Genomic DNA, 15547 nt, shown 5'->3' with positions numbered 1-15547 from the left:
GACACTGTCTTAGCTTTGTGATCAAAGTCAACCCAGCCGCAAGTGAGACACATTGGCATGATGGACACAGCATTAATTCTTTGATATTCCTGCCAAAATGCATAACCTAAAACCAATCATGAGAAAACACTAGACAGACCCGAACTGAGGGATGTTCTAGAAAATAACTGGTCTATAAATTTTTAGAAGCATCAAGACCATTCAAGTCAAGCAAAGACTGAAGAACTGTTCCACGGTGAAGGAGTTTGAAGAGACTTGACAATTAAACGCAACATGTTTCTGAACTGGATCAATTCTCTATAAAGGACATTCATGAACGTGTGATGGGGTCTGAGGATTAGATAGTAATATTTTAATGTTAATTTCCTTATTTGATAGTTGTATTACAATTATGAAGGAGAATGCCCTTATGTGCAGAAAATACACACCAAAGTATTTTGAGCCAAGAAGGCATCAGCTCAGAAATTTAATCTCAGGGTATTTGAGAAACACAATTACTTGTACTTTAACTTGCACACATAAATTTGAGATCATTTCAAAATTAAAAGATAAAAAATATGAATGAGTATTATATTTTTATTAAAAATAAATGATAAAAGTAATAATGAAAGAAAAAGATAGTAATTATAGAAAAGACATCATTAAAAGATAAAAGGCTGGAAAATGTGAAAGCAAGAGAGAAATTTCCACAGTTATTGCATGTCATTCCATAAGCAGAGAAGAGAGGAAGGAGAGAAGCACCATGACGAGAAATAATGGCTGAGAACGGCTAAGCATTTTCCAGGCTGAGGAGTGAAGAAAGACATGAGCCCTCAGACTGAATGTGTGCATCAATTGCTCAGAGAGAAAAACAAAGTAAATCCACATCTAAGCATACCATAGTGAAATTCAGAACAGCAGGGATAAAGAGAAAATCCTAAATGCTACCAGGAGAGAAGACAGATTTCCTATAAAGAAGCAGTCATTAGAGTAAAAGCAGGCTTCTCTTGGGTGAATTTACACCAATAAACAGTGGGGAAATAGCTTCCAGTGATACCAGAAAACAATGAGAATTGTATAAGAAGCAAAACAAATGATTTTCCAGCTGCAGCAGGTCATGAAAAAAATATATTTTTACCAAGAAGAAAAATGAACCCAGAAAGGAGGAGTGGGATATAAAAAATACAATTAGCAAAGACATTAACAACAAAAAAAATGTGTTGGTAAATCTCTTTAAGTATTAGTTGCTATTAATAACAATTGATTTTGTACCTTTCAGAACAGGTAGAACTAAAATCCTATGTAACAGCGAAACCAGATTAAAGAAGAGATTCTTGGAATTCCTTGTCATATACAGAAGGAGAATAGAGAAATGAAAAAAAAATTAAGATGTAAAAAAATTATGAAAAAAATAGAATCTAAAAATTTTCAAACTATTCGAAGGGAGGTGAAAAAATAATAAAAATTTACAAATTCTAAATAAAGCAAGAAAGGGTAAAAAGGTGGGGGGGGTAAAAATCTTGGTCAATAGAAAATAACAAAAGATGATAGAAATAAATCCAACCATGTCATTGTTCATACATAATAAAATGGAAACAGATTAAACTTAATAAAAAAATACTGTAACTCTGGATAAAGAAGCAAATATCAGCAATAGACTATTTTCAAGAGATATACTTAAAGCAAATACAGAAGGTTGACAATAAAAAGATGAAAAAAGATATATCAGGCAAACATTAATATATATATGAGCGATACTAATAGCAGATAAAATGGAATTTAAGGCTAAGAGCATAAACAGAGATAAAGTGCTTCATCCTAAAATGATTCTTCAAAACTCTACAAGAAAATATAACCATTATTGAATGTATCTACTAATACAATTGAAATGAAAATACAATACAATACAATACAAATGAAAAACTGATGGAATCACAAAGAAGCTTGGATAAATATACTTTCATAAGTGGGATAATCTAATACAACTCTCTCAGACATCTGTAAAAAAAGTCAAAGAATCAGATAATACAACTAATAAACATGATCTATTGTACACATACATTGAGAACAAACACCCCCAAAATAGAGAACATATACTTCTCATGTAAATGTGATATTTACAAAAATGCATTGTTAAGTCACTAAGGAAGTTTCAACAAAATTTTAAAAATTAATTGTATATGATTTGCATACTCTGATAAAGATACAATTAAATCAGGATCAATAAGAACAGAGAGAAAAAATAAAAACATCCCTATGTTTGGAAATGAAAATTGTACTTCTACATAACCAAGAGTCTTAGAGGGAAATTATAAAAGATTTTAAAACTGAGTAACAAGGGAAATACTTCTGGAAATATTTTTTAAAACATATAGGATGTATGTTTTTATAGCATGATCACAATAGCCAAGTTATGAAACCAGTTCAGATGCCTCTTATAGGATGAATGGATTTTTAAAATGTGGTATGCATACACAATGGAGTTTTACTCAGCCATAAAGAAGAATAAAATGATGGCTTTCGCTGGTAAATGGATGGAAATGGAGAACATTATACTAAGTAAAACATATTTAGATTCATATGCAGTACCTAGAGTAAAATAAGTGGGGGGAAGGAAGGGTCAGATATTATAAAGATAAAGTGAAGATCAGTGGAACAGAAGATGGAGATTGAGGGAAAAGGAGGAAGGACGAAAAAGGGGAGAAAACATAGAATGAATCTGACAAAATTATGCTGTGTGCATGTATGAATATTCCACAGTGAATATACCCTTTTGCATGTCTATAAAGCACCAACCAAACATAAATAAATAAGTGAAAGGAAGATCAGTAGAGGAAGGAGAATAGGGGATGGGAGGAGGCAAGGGAAAGGGGGGAGCACTGGGAACTTAAACGGAGCAAATCAAATTCCATGCATGTCTGATTTTGTCACAAGGAGCCCAACTATTATGTATAACTATAATACACTAATAAAAGAAAAATCTATAAGATGTAGCAATAGTAACCCTGGACCTTCCCCTGTTTATCCCCCAACCCACTCACTTGGAACCAAGGCTAAGACAAGAAAATTTCCTTTCTGCCTACCTTGACAACGTGGGAGGAGGCTTGTTCTACTTTTTCCTAATTTAATCACTGTATGAGTCACTTTCATCATGATTATTCAATGTAATTCTGTAGTTTCTATCCCAATGCTGCCCCATAAAAATGTACTGGAAACCAGTTATGGTGGCACACACCTGTAATCCCAACAACTTGGGAGGCTGAGGCAGGAGAATCTCAAGTTCAAAGCCAGCCAGCAGTTTATTCAACTTAGTGAGACTCTGTCTCAAATAAAAAATAAAAGGATTGGGGATGCGGCTCAGTGGGTAAGTGCCCCTGGGTACAAAAAAGTATCAAAAGCTACAATTGCATTTGAAATTTTTCTAGTAAATAGCAGTTTACTTTAATAACACATTTTATTTAACTTAGTATATTCAACTTATTATCATTTCAATGTGTAATCAACCAAATTTATTAAGGAAATATCTTATGTTCTTTTTTTCATGTTAAATCTGGTGTGTATGTTATACCTACATCACAACTCAAACTAACTGCATTTCAGATGCTCAACAGACTCTCCCTTATAATCAGCTCAAGTTGGCAAAACATAGGGAGGGGGAACATGGGAAGAGGGGAGGGAGGAAAAGGGAGGAGGGAGGGGATTAACAAGGATGGTGGAATGTGATGGACATCATTACCAAAAGAACATGTAAGAAGACACAAATTGGGTATCAATCTACTTTATATTTCATATATACTTTATATGAAAATGTTTGTTATATATGTGTAATAAGAATTGTAATGCAAAAAGTACATATATAAAGACATGAATTGGTGTGAACATACTTTATACAAAGATATGAAAAACTGTGCTCTATATATGTAATAAGAATTGTAATACATTCCACTGTCATGTATTTAAAAAGATAAAATCAATAAAAAAATTAGAATTCTGATAATGTCAAGTATTGGTGAAGATATGGAAGTCTCTTATACATTGCTGGTAGAAGCAGCTTACCATCTGAAGAACAATATCTAATAAATATGAAAACATGGATAATATTCAGTCTAATAATTCTACTTCTAGATATATGTTTTAGGAAAATTCTCTCCCAAGTATGTATCATATTTCTTAATGATATCCTCTTAAGTTTGTAATAGGAAAAAAGTTGTAAAAAATTCTAAATGGAAATAAAAATTTAAGTATATTGACTGAAGGAAATAATAAGCAGTAGTTAAAATGAATTAAGTGAATAATGCACTAAAATTGATCACATTCAAAAACAGTGATAGAATGGTATGTATAGCATAATAACATTTATGTAGAATTAAACAATACTACATATATTTTATGCATATCCTACATGTAATAAAAATATAAAAGGTATAGTGGGTAGTTATACCACAGAATCATAATTGTGAGGTCTCTGGGAAGCAGCAGAGAGAGGAAAATGAAAAATGAGAAAAGAAGAGATCAAAGATTTATCAGGAAATCCTTACTTCTCTGGTAGTAAAATATCTGAGCAAATATAACAAAAGTCATTTGGAAATACTGATTGATGGTCATACACAAAGGTATTACACAGTATTGTCCCTACCACTGTTCTGTAATTTGAAGTGTTCATAATTGCAATTATATAATGCTTGCTGTCTGTGTGTCATGGATGAAAAATTCTTACTATTTATATAGAATCAGAATACCTACCCCTAAAAGGAAACTTAAAGGAACTGAAATTTTATACATGAATGATCTGTATGTATACCTACACAGAGGTGCATACCTCTGTAAGTGGCAGAGGTCTGGTTATCAGACATGTCAAAGGCCTGTGGGTGTCAAGCACTTGATAAGCACTCATTCAATGAATGCATGAATTGTGTTGCACTGGTAGGTGGAACCTGAGAGTTTAGTTTGCATCAAGAGTCAGTTTACATGTTGGAGAGGTTTGCTACACACATGCTGTGATTGCTTCCAAAGGAAGACTTGGTTTTAGGTCCATTCAAGGTGTAAAACTTGCCATGGGGAGCAGAATAGGTACCTGATCTAGACACTGGGGTTTGTTCCAGTCCTTTTGCTATATGAAAGGAGAAAGGATAACTAGGCTACAGGGGAATCGACTTTCCCCCCTTGTGACTCTGAATACAATTCTACTTTGATAGACAAGTGGCAAAGTGTGTCACAAGCTAGATGAGCAGAAGAGAGTTGGAGGAAGGATATATTCCCTAATTTCTCAGTCCCAGCATGGCTTTGGATTAGCAAGGACTCCAGGAGATTCTGAATTACTTCAGTTTCTTAATGATTTGCCATAGAAAGTTGCATGTGTTTCTACTTGTAGAGCTCCATGGTTACCTGATCTGCCATTATATGGTTTTGCATGTCTCTACATCAAACCACTTTCACACATAAAATATTTATGCACCATAAAAACTGACCTTACAACAATTTATACAAACATAGATGAATAGATGAAAGATATATAGGGGATAACATACAAGAGACAGAGACAGAAAGAAAAAGATTTCCTTTCCTCTGTTTGAGATTTCTACTCTATTAGATGAAATTTAGCTGCTAAAAGACTGAACCAATATGCCAAGACTCATGAGAATTCTCTGTTATAAAAAAAAAAAAGATACTTAGGAATGTTTGCAATTAACTATGTTGCATGTATAACAAACCTAAATATAAGGATTGGCATCAAGACCTACAGAGAGTGGAAAAAAGGGAGTTTTGAGCAGTTCACATTGTCTTTCTGGCTTCAAGTTAAGAGGGCCAGGATGTGGTTTCAATTTTGGATGTGCTAATTATGTTTGTCAATTGTGAGCTTTGCTTAATTAATTAGTCATGCAAATTTAACTTGAGTATTTTTTTGCACATCTAAATCATTACTATAGCAATTAAAAAGCTGCTTTGATTAGCTCCTTTCACAGTATGTAGCATAGCCTACTCTTATCAACTTTTTTTTGACAATCTAGCAGTTGGATACTGTTTATAGAAAAGATATTCTATATGTTTGGAGAAAGATACAAACCAAAACAGGTAAAAAGGTAGAATAGCAGAAGTTAAGTCAACAATTACTAGCACCATAAAAATCAGTGAATACAGACCAGAAATTTCAATGATACATTTCAGGAGGAGTTCCCAGGGATGGAGAGAGAGTTGGAGTATTGAATAAACCAGAAACATGTTTCTTGTGGTAAATTGAGTCAGATTTATATGTCTCCATCCCAAAATCAATGTCAAAACCTTTAAAATGCTATAGGAACCACAATTGTCCCTGTCTGGAAGACCTAGCCTGACTCTCATAATCACTAATAAATACTGTGGCCAGAGAGCTTGTGCCAAATGAATCTCTCCCCAGAGACCATTTCATACTTTAACAAGCCAAACTGGCAGCAACATTTTATGACATTAAGTTGAACTTCTTCTTAATTGCTAAACAGGTACTGTGTCCCCTATGAACCACCGGTGGATACTGTTATCACTCTACTTTCTACAGAATGAGAACCTAATGGGTAGTGGGACACTGGCAAGTATTGCAAATAGAATAAATACCTGCTTTTAAAACCCTCCAATCTCCAGTTACTTGTCAAATCTTCTCATCCCCACCCCTCAATACCAGCCCTGAAGGCAGACTAGAACAACAAAAAAAAAGTTTTGAGAATATGATGCCATTTCTTTTTTAAATTTGTTCCTAAGGCTAATAACTCCACACATCTGGTTCATCTCAGAGGGTCACTAGCATCTCTAATAGAATCCAGCTGTGGAACAGAAAAATCATGTTTCATCTAAGAACTTGAATCCTGGTTGACAAATGAAAAAAATCACTGTTGAATGCTGTAAGGTACATTTTTACACCCATGGAAAACTTAGAACTTTGGAATTCATGAAAACTTAGAGCCAAAAAAGATAAAGAGGGAAAAAAAAAGGTTAAAGGGGGAAGTTTTTTCCTTTGTTTTTTTTTTTTTTTTTTTTGTTTTGTTTTGTTTTGTTTTGGTTTGGTTTGGTTTAGTTTGGGCAGTACTGGGGATTGAACTCAGGGGCACTCTACTGCTCTACCACTCTACAACTGAACTATGTCCCCAGCCCTTTTTATTTTTCCTTTCAAGACACCATCCTGCTCAGCTGCCCCAGCTGGCCTCCAACCTGTGATCCTCCTGCCTCAGCATCCCAAGTTTGGTCACTGCGGTTACAGGGACGCATCACTACATCCAGACCTTTGAGAAAGGGAAGTCACTTCAGATCGCTCCAAAGATAAGTATGTATTATTGAGCACTCCAGAACAGATAATTAGGGCATCAGTCAGATTCAAAGGTAGCTTTGTTTTTCAGAAATTTCAAATGTCCTAAGTAGAGAAAATGAATAAATAAGACAAGATTTAGAGTCCACAGTTCCTTGATATCCCAAATCCTCCAGTATCCTGATAAAATAAATTTCAAACTTTTCTCAATAAATTTGTCCCTCCAAAACATCCCGAATAGCTGCATATGCAGAGAGGCATGTGCATATATGGTGCTAAATACATTCCCATTAAATTCTCACACATTTAGGGTTTCTTGGTAGAGACTTGTGCTGGAGCCTGGTCCCACCGCCCCCACCCTCACCTCACCTCTTCAGGAACCCCCTTCAGTGCACGCGCGCGCACACACACACACACACACACACAATTATCTTCAACTCTCTGTCCTCCTGGATTCCTCTCCTATGCATATTGATAAGCTCATGCCTCCCACTCAGGCGTTTTCTCGGGTGGCGCGCTCTCTCCTTCTGCCTCACAGCCATGTTCCTAAAGGCATCTCTGTTCTCACCGTCTCCAGTTCCTCGCCTCTTACTCACTTCTCTGCCCACTGCAATCTGGCTTCCACTGAAACTGATCCTGCTGAAGTCACCCAAGCCTCTCCTTTTGCCAAATTAAGTGAAGACTTCTTGGTCTAGCTGACATGGTTTCCCTGAATCACTGGTCACTACTGAGGACTGCCGTCCTGGAACTTGGATGTTAGACTTTCCTGCTCATGCCTGCTTTCTTTTTCTCTTCCCCTCCCCTCTCCCCAGGCCCTCCATCACTGCCTCTTCCTTTTTCTAAATGTTGACAGCCCCAGAGGTTTTTCATCCCCCAACTCTTACATGGTAGACACCTTCATTTAAATCAGAAACCTGGGACTTACCCCAGGACAACTTGTCTTCACCTCCACATTCAATGCTCCTCAAGTCCTATTGATTTTGTACTTTCGTTTTCTACCCAGTCTCTGTTCTCTTAAGTGTCGTCCAAACTGCAACCAGAGTGAGATTACTAAGAAGCAAATCTGATCATATCGCTCTCCTGCTTGCCACCCTACCATGGTTCCTCATCACCTGTAGCTGTGAATTTCTAACTTCTACAAAAGGAATATTTTCTGCCCTGGGAAACAAGCTTTGTCTGGGCTATGATTTAAGTATTGAGCATAATACATGGCACCTCTGTGAATTCTCTGGTGTTCTAGAGCATAACTGAAAAACCAGAGATCTTTGTGATAAATTAAAGTGTGAGTTTTCTAAAGGGGCTGCAGTTCACCCTTGGTGAACTGATTTCTGCAACACCATCTTCAACTGTGCTCCCTCTTCACCCCTCATTCCAGATTTGCCCAGCTGAATTACTTGCCATGTCTGAACATGCCAAGGCTTCACAAATGTGTTTCTTTTCTGCCCAGAACATCCTTAGCCTCCTTGACTGCCTAGAAAATTTCCCCTTATTCCTCAAGACCAGCTCTTCAAAAGGGAAGCCTTTTGTGATTCCATATACAAAATGCCTTACTCCTCTTTGCCATACATTCCCGTACATATCTTCATTACAAGTCTCATCCTAGATCTGTTTCCTCCATCAGGCTCTGAGAGGAAGCTTTCTTTCTGATCTGTCTTTGGTACCCAGGACCCAGGAGGAACTCAGCACATGTTTGTGTAACAAGTGTAATCCTCCTGGAACATCCTTTTGAATCATATCCTTTTTGCAATGCTATTTTGCGTGTCACAGGGTGTCCCATGTTGAATGTTGGCCAGCTAATCTTCTATTACCTGTGTTTCATCAGAAAGAAACTAAGATTAAGCCCTATGGATTCACATAACTATTAAGATGGAATGTTAATCTTATTTTGTAGAAATTGAGATGCCTGCAATCTAATAGGTTGTTACAACTGTCCTTCTGGGCACTACTTGAAATAATGTCTTGCATCTGAGATTTTTATGTAATGAGATAAATAAGATAGGAAAAACATATGGGTCACATTTGCTCAATGTGGGTGAGATCAATAGAGTACAAGAAATCTAATCCCTTAACAGACTCAGATGGGAGCCATCTCTTTAATGATATAAAAGTGGGAATGAGAAACATCAGCTGCAGATTAATTAAAGGAAGTTTAATGGTAAAATTTAACTCAAGCTATATAAATGAGACTTTTCCCCAGCAATTAAAATATTCTCTGATTTTCTTCAGTCCGAAACTGAATAAGAACAAACTGGATCAATTGTTAACATCAATTTCCTTATGATTCTGAAAAGTATGGGTTCTAAAAGCAAACTAGAAAACAAAACCCAATGTGTCAGTCTCCTGGTAGATGATTTTGTCTTTCACTTCTAGGGCAGTTTTACGATTATATACTATGAAATCATATTCCTCTTTGTCATAGTAATGTAACAAGTAGTCACCTACCTTCTTATTGAACAAAATACCTAGTAAGACTCAAGACTTCTGCACATACTAACAAAATGTAGTTGATGTTCACCGAGATGACATTGCAGGACCCTGAAGAACTCTCTGCATCCTGGAAGAGAGATGAAATTAATCCCTCATATCTTGTTTCAAATCCAAAGGTATGTTATTGTATTCTAATTTCCTGAAAAATCCTGATTCACATAACACATACATGGAGACACATACAGAGAAAGAGAAAGTAGAATGTTTGTTTGTAACACCCATTCTACCAACAATGACCCATAATAGGAAATCTACTCTTAACCAGCATTTCTCAAAGTGTGGTCTACAGACCCTTGAGAAAATGGGAGACTTTTTCAGGAGTCTCACAAGGTCAAAACTATATTTACAACAATACTGAGACATAATTCATCTTTTTCATTCTCATTCTCTTGCAAGTTGGAGTTTTTCCAGAGGCTACATGACATGTAATATTGGAACAGATTGAATGCAGAAGCAGCTATGAGAATGCAGCTGTATTGTGTTAAGTCAGACATTAAGGACACTTGCAAAAATATAAAACAATGTCACTCTTTTCGCTAATTTTTTTGTTTTGGAAAATATAGCTAAACTTCATTAAAATGTTATGTGTGCTAAAATGCAATGAGGAAATTTGGTATTTATTTTGTTAAAGATTCATAACTTTTGTCTATTCTGGAAAATCTTACCAATTATCTCTTCAAATATTACCACTTCCTCCCATTACCTTTTCTACACCTAGAATGTCATCCATGCTCACATATTCCATGTCATTCATATTTTCTGTCCTTGTAACTTAATGCTGTAATTTGGGTTCCCTCAGTTTTTCCCAGTTTGCTTTTTTTACAGCAGAGCCTAATCTGCTTCTTTAACTCTTCTAGTGCATTCTAAAATTTGATCATCATATTTTTTTATTTGTGGAAGTCCTACTTTGTTTTTTAAAATCTGTCATGTTTTATTTATATGTGTATTACTAGTTACATCTTATGATAACATTTCCTTAAACCTTTTTAAAAATGTAAAATTCACTTTATTTTCCTTATTTGATTGCTCGATTATCTGAAAATTCAGGAGGTCTAATACTGCTATTTTTTTCTGCTTACATTTATGCATCAAATTTGTTTCTTTATGATATACAGTTTTGAATTATAAGTTTATGTCCAATCAAACCTATACCCAGAGGAATCTTATACAGGCTGGATTGAAGACATGAGTCCTGGAAAGATTTGCATTTATCTTTATTAAGCACCCAAGATGTCCCAAGACAGTGTATGTTGGAATTACTAGCCCCTTGAGGGCAGGGTCTGTAGTTATAAGTTCTCAGAAGATACTTTTTTCATACTGTATGCTTAGGCCAATCCAGACCACTAAGGTCACACCTAATTGTCTCCTTTTGCTGGTTATCTTTTCCTAGCTCATCTTTTCATGACAGGTGTGTGCCCTGCAGATTCTTGTTGCATGTGAGGGTCTTGGTTCCACACTGCACGGTGCTGGACCCAACATCTTATCTTCCTATGGTTATTAAACACCAAGCATCTTGATATCTGGAACCCTAAATGCCCCTATGACACCGGTGTTTTTAATGTCTGCTTCTCTGATTGCTTTTCAGCTTCTTCATCATTTTTTAATCCCAAGGATTTGCCTTACTTTTTTTTGTGAGCCTAATTCTACATATGAAATATTCATTATATATTGTTTAATATTTTAGGTGTCTTTTGGAGAAGGACTTTCAGATTATCTAGTTTGCCATTCTGGCAGTAATTTAAATTGGTACAGCATTTCTGAATGAAATACATAGGCCACTCAACCCGGCAGTTCTACCCAAGGAATTTATCATTTGGGTGGAAATGTGGCAACATCTATCAAAATATAAAATGTGCATAACTTTTAATCCAGCAATTCTGTTTTCTAGGAATTTCTTGTCTACTTGCATTTGTACAAAATGTCACAAGAACAGTAGTTTATTTTTTTCAGAATGCTTTGTAAAAGATTAAAGATAGGAATTTGTAAACAACCTGAATATCCATCATTAGAATACTAATTGAGTATATTCATGTACTTCCCACAATATTCTGAAACTGCTAAAAAGAAAAAAAAGTTCTATATGAGCTGATATGAAAAGATGTTCATGGTATAAGTTGCCTTACTTCTTTATGTAAAACATATAAAATATGCTTAAATGTGCTTATAATTTTTGTGCATGGCGAGAGGAGGGGATTCAGTTTCATTTTNCTTCTAAGATCTTCTTCTACTTCTCTTTTTAGGGTTTTGTAGTTTTCATTATATAAATCTTTCACCTCTTTTGTTAGGTTGATTCCCAAGTACTTTTTTTTTTTGAGGATATTGTGAATGGAGTGTTTTTCCTCATTTCCGTTTCAGAAGTTTTGTCGCTGATATACAGAAATGCCTTTGATTGAAATAAAAAAAAAATAGGGACTTTAAAAAAAAAAGTGCTTATATGTTCATTACAAACTCCCAAAAAGATACCCAATGAACTGTTAAAAATATTTTCTTATAGGGATTGAGACTGAAGGATTTTAATACAAAGATTGCTTCTAAATGACAAATGTGCCAATTTGAAATTATGTTTGCCCATTTATAAATATCAACTCCTTCCTGTTATGTTATCATTAACAGTATTATTGGAGGCATTTGAAAATAAACTCTTTCTCCCAAAACTGTTCAGCAATTCATATCATGTACCACCTGTCTCTCATTCCTTACCTATCAATTATTATTCCAAGTAATCTGACTGTCCTCTACCGACTTTACTGGGATACTTATTATCTAATGCTCTAAATATAAGTTTATAGACCAAAATAGGTAATCTCTTACTCTCATCTGCCCCATGAAGGGATGTCTTACAAGATATATGGAGGAGTTAGATTTTTTAATGCCACAGCACAACAGTGGGAAAAGAAGGTCTCACTGAGAATTAAGTGAGAAGCCAGGACTATTCCTCCAGCTGTGCCACAGCTTGATGAGCAGGAGAGACTGTTTTAACATCTGAGCCCGGATATAGTATCTGGCTGGAGCCTGAATTTTCAATGAGCTACCTAATTTCTAAGGACTGGTAGCTAAGTCCAGCATTTATACAGCTGGGAACATAGTCTGGCATGAGTGTGAAGGTTTTCAGTTGAACATCTTCATTCCTTCACACGATGAACTCCTGGGGATGGCAGCGCGCAGCTTGAATTACTTAATTTCCCATTAGGCTTAGGTATGCAGATTCAATAGAGCCCACGTAATTTCACCTAGCCATTCACACACTAAGATGCAGCTTCTGTTATTTCTTCTCTTTGAATCTTACTAGTGCTCTGCTGCAAGTGGTCTAGATATTATTCTACATTTGAACTATAATTTTCCCCACATTGTGATGCTAGGACAGAAGTTATTTGTTAAGATATTTTTGTGGGGGCTGGGGATGTGGCTCAAGCGGTAGCGCGCTCACCTGGCATGCGTGCGGCCCGGGTTCGCTCCTCAGCACCACATACAAACAAAGATGTTGTGCCCACCGATAACTAAAAAATAAATATTAAAATTCCCTCTCTCTCTCTCTCTACCTCTCTCTCTCTTTAAAAAAAAAGATATTTTTGTGGTGATGGATTGTTTTGTGTGTTGGGTTTTGTTTTATGTGTGTGAGGTGTGTGTGTGTGTGTGTGTGTGTGTGTTTGAGAAAGAATGAAGGAAAATATTAGAGCACAGTTTTCATTTAAGGAAAATGATTACTTCCCTTTTGAGTTTTTATTCCTTAAGAGTTGACACTGAGTTGTTTGAAGGATGCAGATACGTTTAAATAGAAATAGCAAAGACAGCATTTCTAAGACAATGTGATCTATGGGCACCAGAAGAGAATACTGGGTGGACTATTGGCTCTTGCTATAATTTGGATCTTAAGTGTTCACCAAAGATCCATTTGTTAGATATTTGGACCCCACATTGGTTCTACTGGGAAGTGGTAGAATCTTTAAGATTTGGGGTCTAGTGTGAGGTCCTTAGGTCACTGGGGCATGCCCTTGAAGGGTTTGTGTGACCAAGGCCTCTTCTTCATTCATTCTTTGCTCTCTGACTCATGAGAGGAGCAGTTTTGCTCTGCCACAGCTCCTGCCATGCACCTTACCACTATGGACTGAAACCTCCAAAACTGTGAGCCAAATAACCTTTTCTCTTTATAAGTTGTTATATCAGGTATTTGTTATAACAACAGAAAGCTAATACAGTCTCCAAAATGTCTTTCATAATGGCCTTCTGTAATGTCACAGATCAACTTGTTCTTTGTATCTTCCAATCCCCTACCAAGACACAATCAGTTTAAAGAGGTGAACTTTTGGGGCCATGTTCAGTCATTAAATTCCATGTTCACTGTATCACTAGCCAGTGTAAGAGGAGAAGGACCTGAAGACAAGGTAGGCAATAGGAAGGTAGTAGGAAGGTATGATAGGAAGCCCATGGGGTAGATAGGGGGAAGGAGAACACTAGGCCATCAGCAAAACTGGGTCAATACTTACACATTCAAAAGGTGTTTCACTTGCAAAATACAGAAAATAGAATTATGAGTCAGGTGCTATTGCACACGCCTCTAATCCCAGCGACTCAGGAGGCTGAGGCATGAGGATCATGAGTTCAAAGCCAGCCTCAGCAACTTATCGAGGTACAAAATATTAAAAAGGGGTGGGGAGGGGCTAGGATTGTGGCTCAGCAGTAGAGTGTGAGGCCCTGGGTTTGATCCTCAGCACCACATAAAAATAAATAGACAAAATAGATGTTATTTTCAACTACAACTAAAAAATAAATATTTTTTAAAAATAAAATAAAATAAAAAGGGATGGGGATGTGGCTCAGTGGTTGAGTACCCCTGGGTTCAATCTTCAATACCAAAAAAAGAAAATAGAATTATGAAATAATAATATCTAACTGTTTATTTTTTTTAATATCCAACTATTTAATCTTCTAAGTATGGCCAAAGGTAGAGAGCAACTGGAAGTCATATTCAGAATAAAGACAACTGTGTTGCAAAAAGAAGTTTCGAATTCCAATTCTAAACATGATGCTCTAGATATAAAAGTGTTTCTTACTCCAAACATATGTAACTGGTAGGTAAAATATTACCCATCCCCTACACACACACACACACACACACACACACACACACACACATACACACACACTGAGAGAGAGAGAGAGAGAGAAATAAGCCAATCCCCAAACCAAAGGCTGAATGTTTTCTCTGATATGCAGATACTAATTCACAATAAGGAGGCTGGAGACTAGGGAAGAATGGAGTTATTTTAGATTAGGTAAAGGGGAGTGAGGGGAGGGAAGGATTTGGGGTAGAAAAGGTAGTAAAATGAATCAGACATTAGGACCCTATGTACATATATAACTATACAATTGGTGTGATTCTACACCATGTACAACCAGAAGAATGAGAAATTGTACTCTATCTATGTATAATGTATCAAAGTGCTTCTACTGTCATGTATAACTAATTAGAACAAATAAAAAATAAAATAAAATAAGATAATCTAACACTCAGCCAAGCTTAAAAGAAAGTGAGAGTTTCCCAGGTGACAGGAATACATTAGTGACACAAAGCCAGAGCAGCGGGAGCAGCTTGGGGAAATGTTATCATACCTAGAACAGGTCCTAGAACCTGGGAACGGGAATCCACCACCCACACAAGGCAGCAAATGCCACTTTGGAAAAGGAGGAGGAGTAGAGCTAGAACTGAGGGTTCCATATAAAGCCAAGGCCCTTGAAGAGATGCTCAGACTGTGGCAACAGTCATTACCAATAGAAAACTCCACCAACCAGTTCAGCAAAGCAGCAAGG

This window comes from Marmota marmota, unplaced genomic scaffold, assembly GCF_001458135.2.
Source record: "Marmota marmota marmota unplaced genomic scaffold, marMar, whole genome shotgun sequence".
NCBI classification, from domain to species: domain Eukaryota; kingdom Metazoa; phylum Chordata; class Mammalia; order Rodentia; family Sciuridae; genus Marmota; species Marmota marmota.
The sequence above is the reverse complement of the archived record's forward strand: the minus strand, read 5'-3'. Positions refer to the sequence as shown.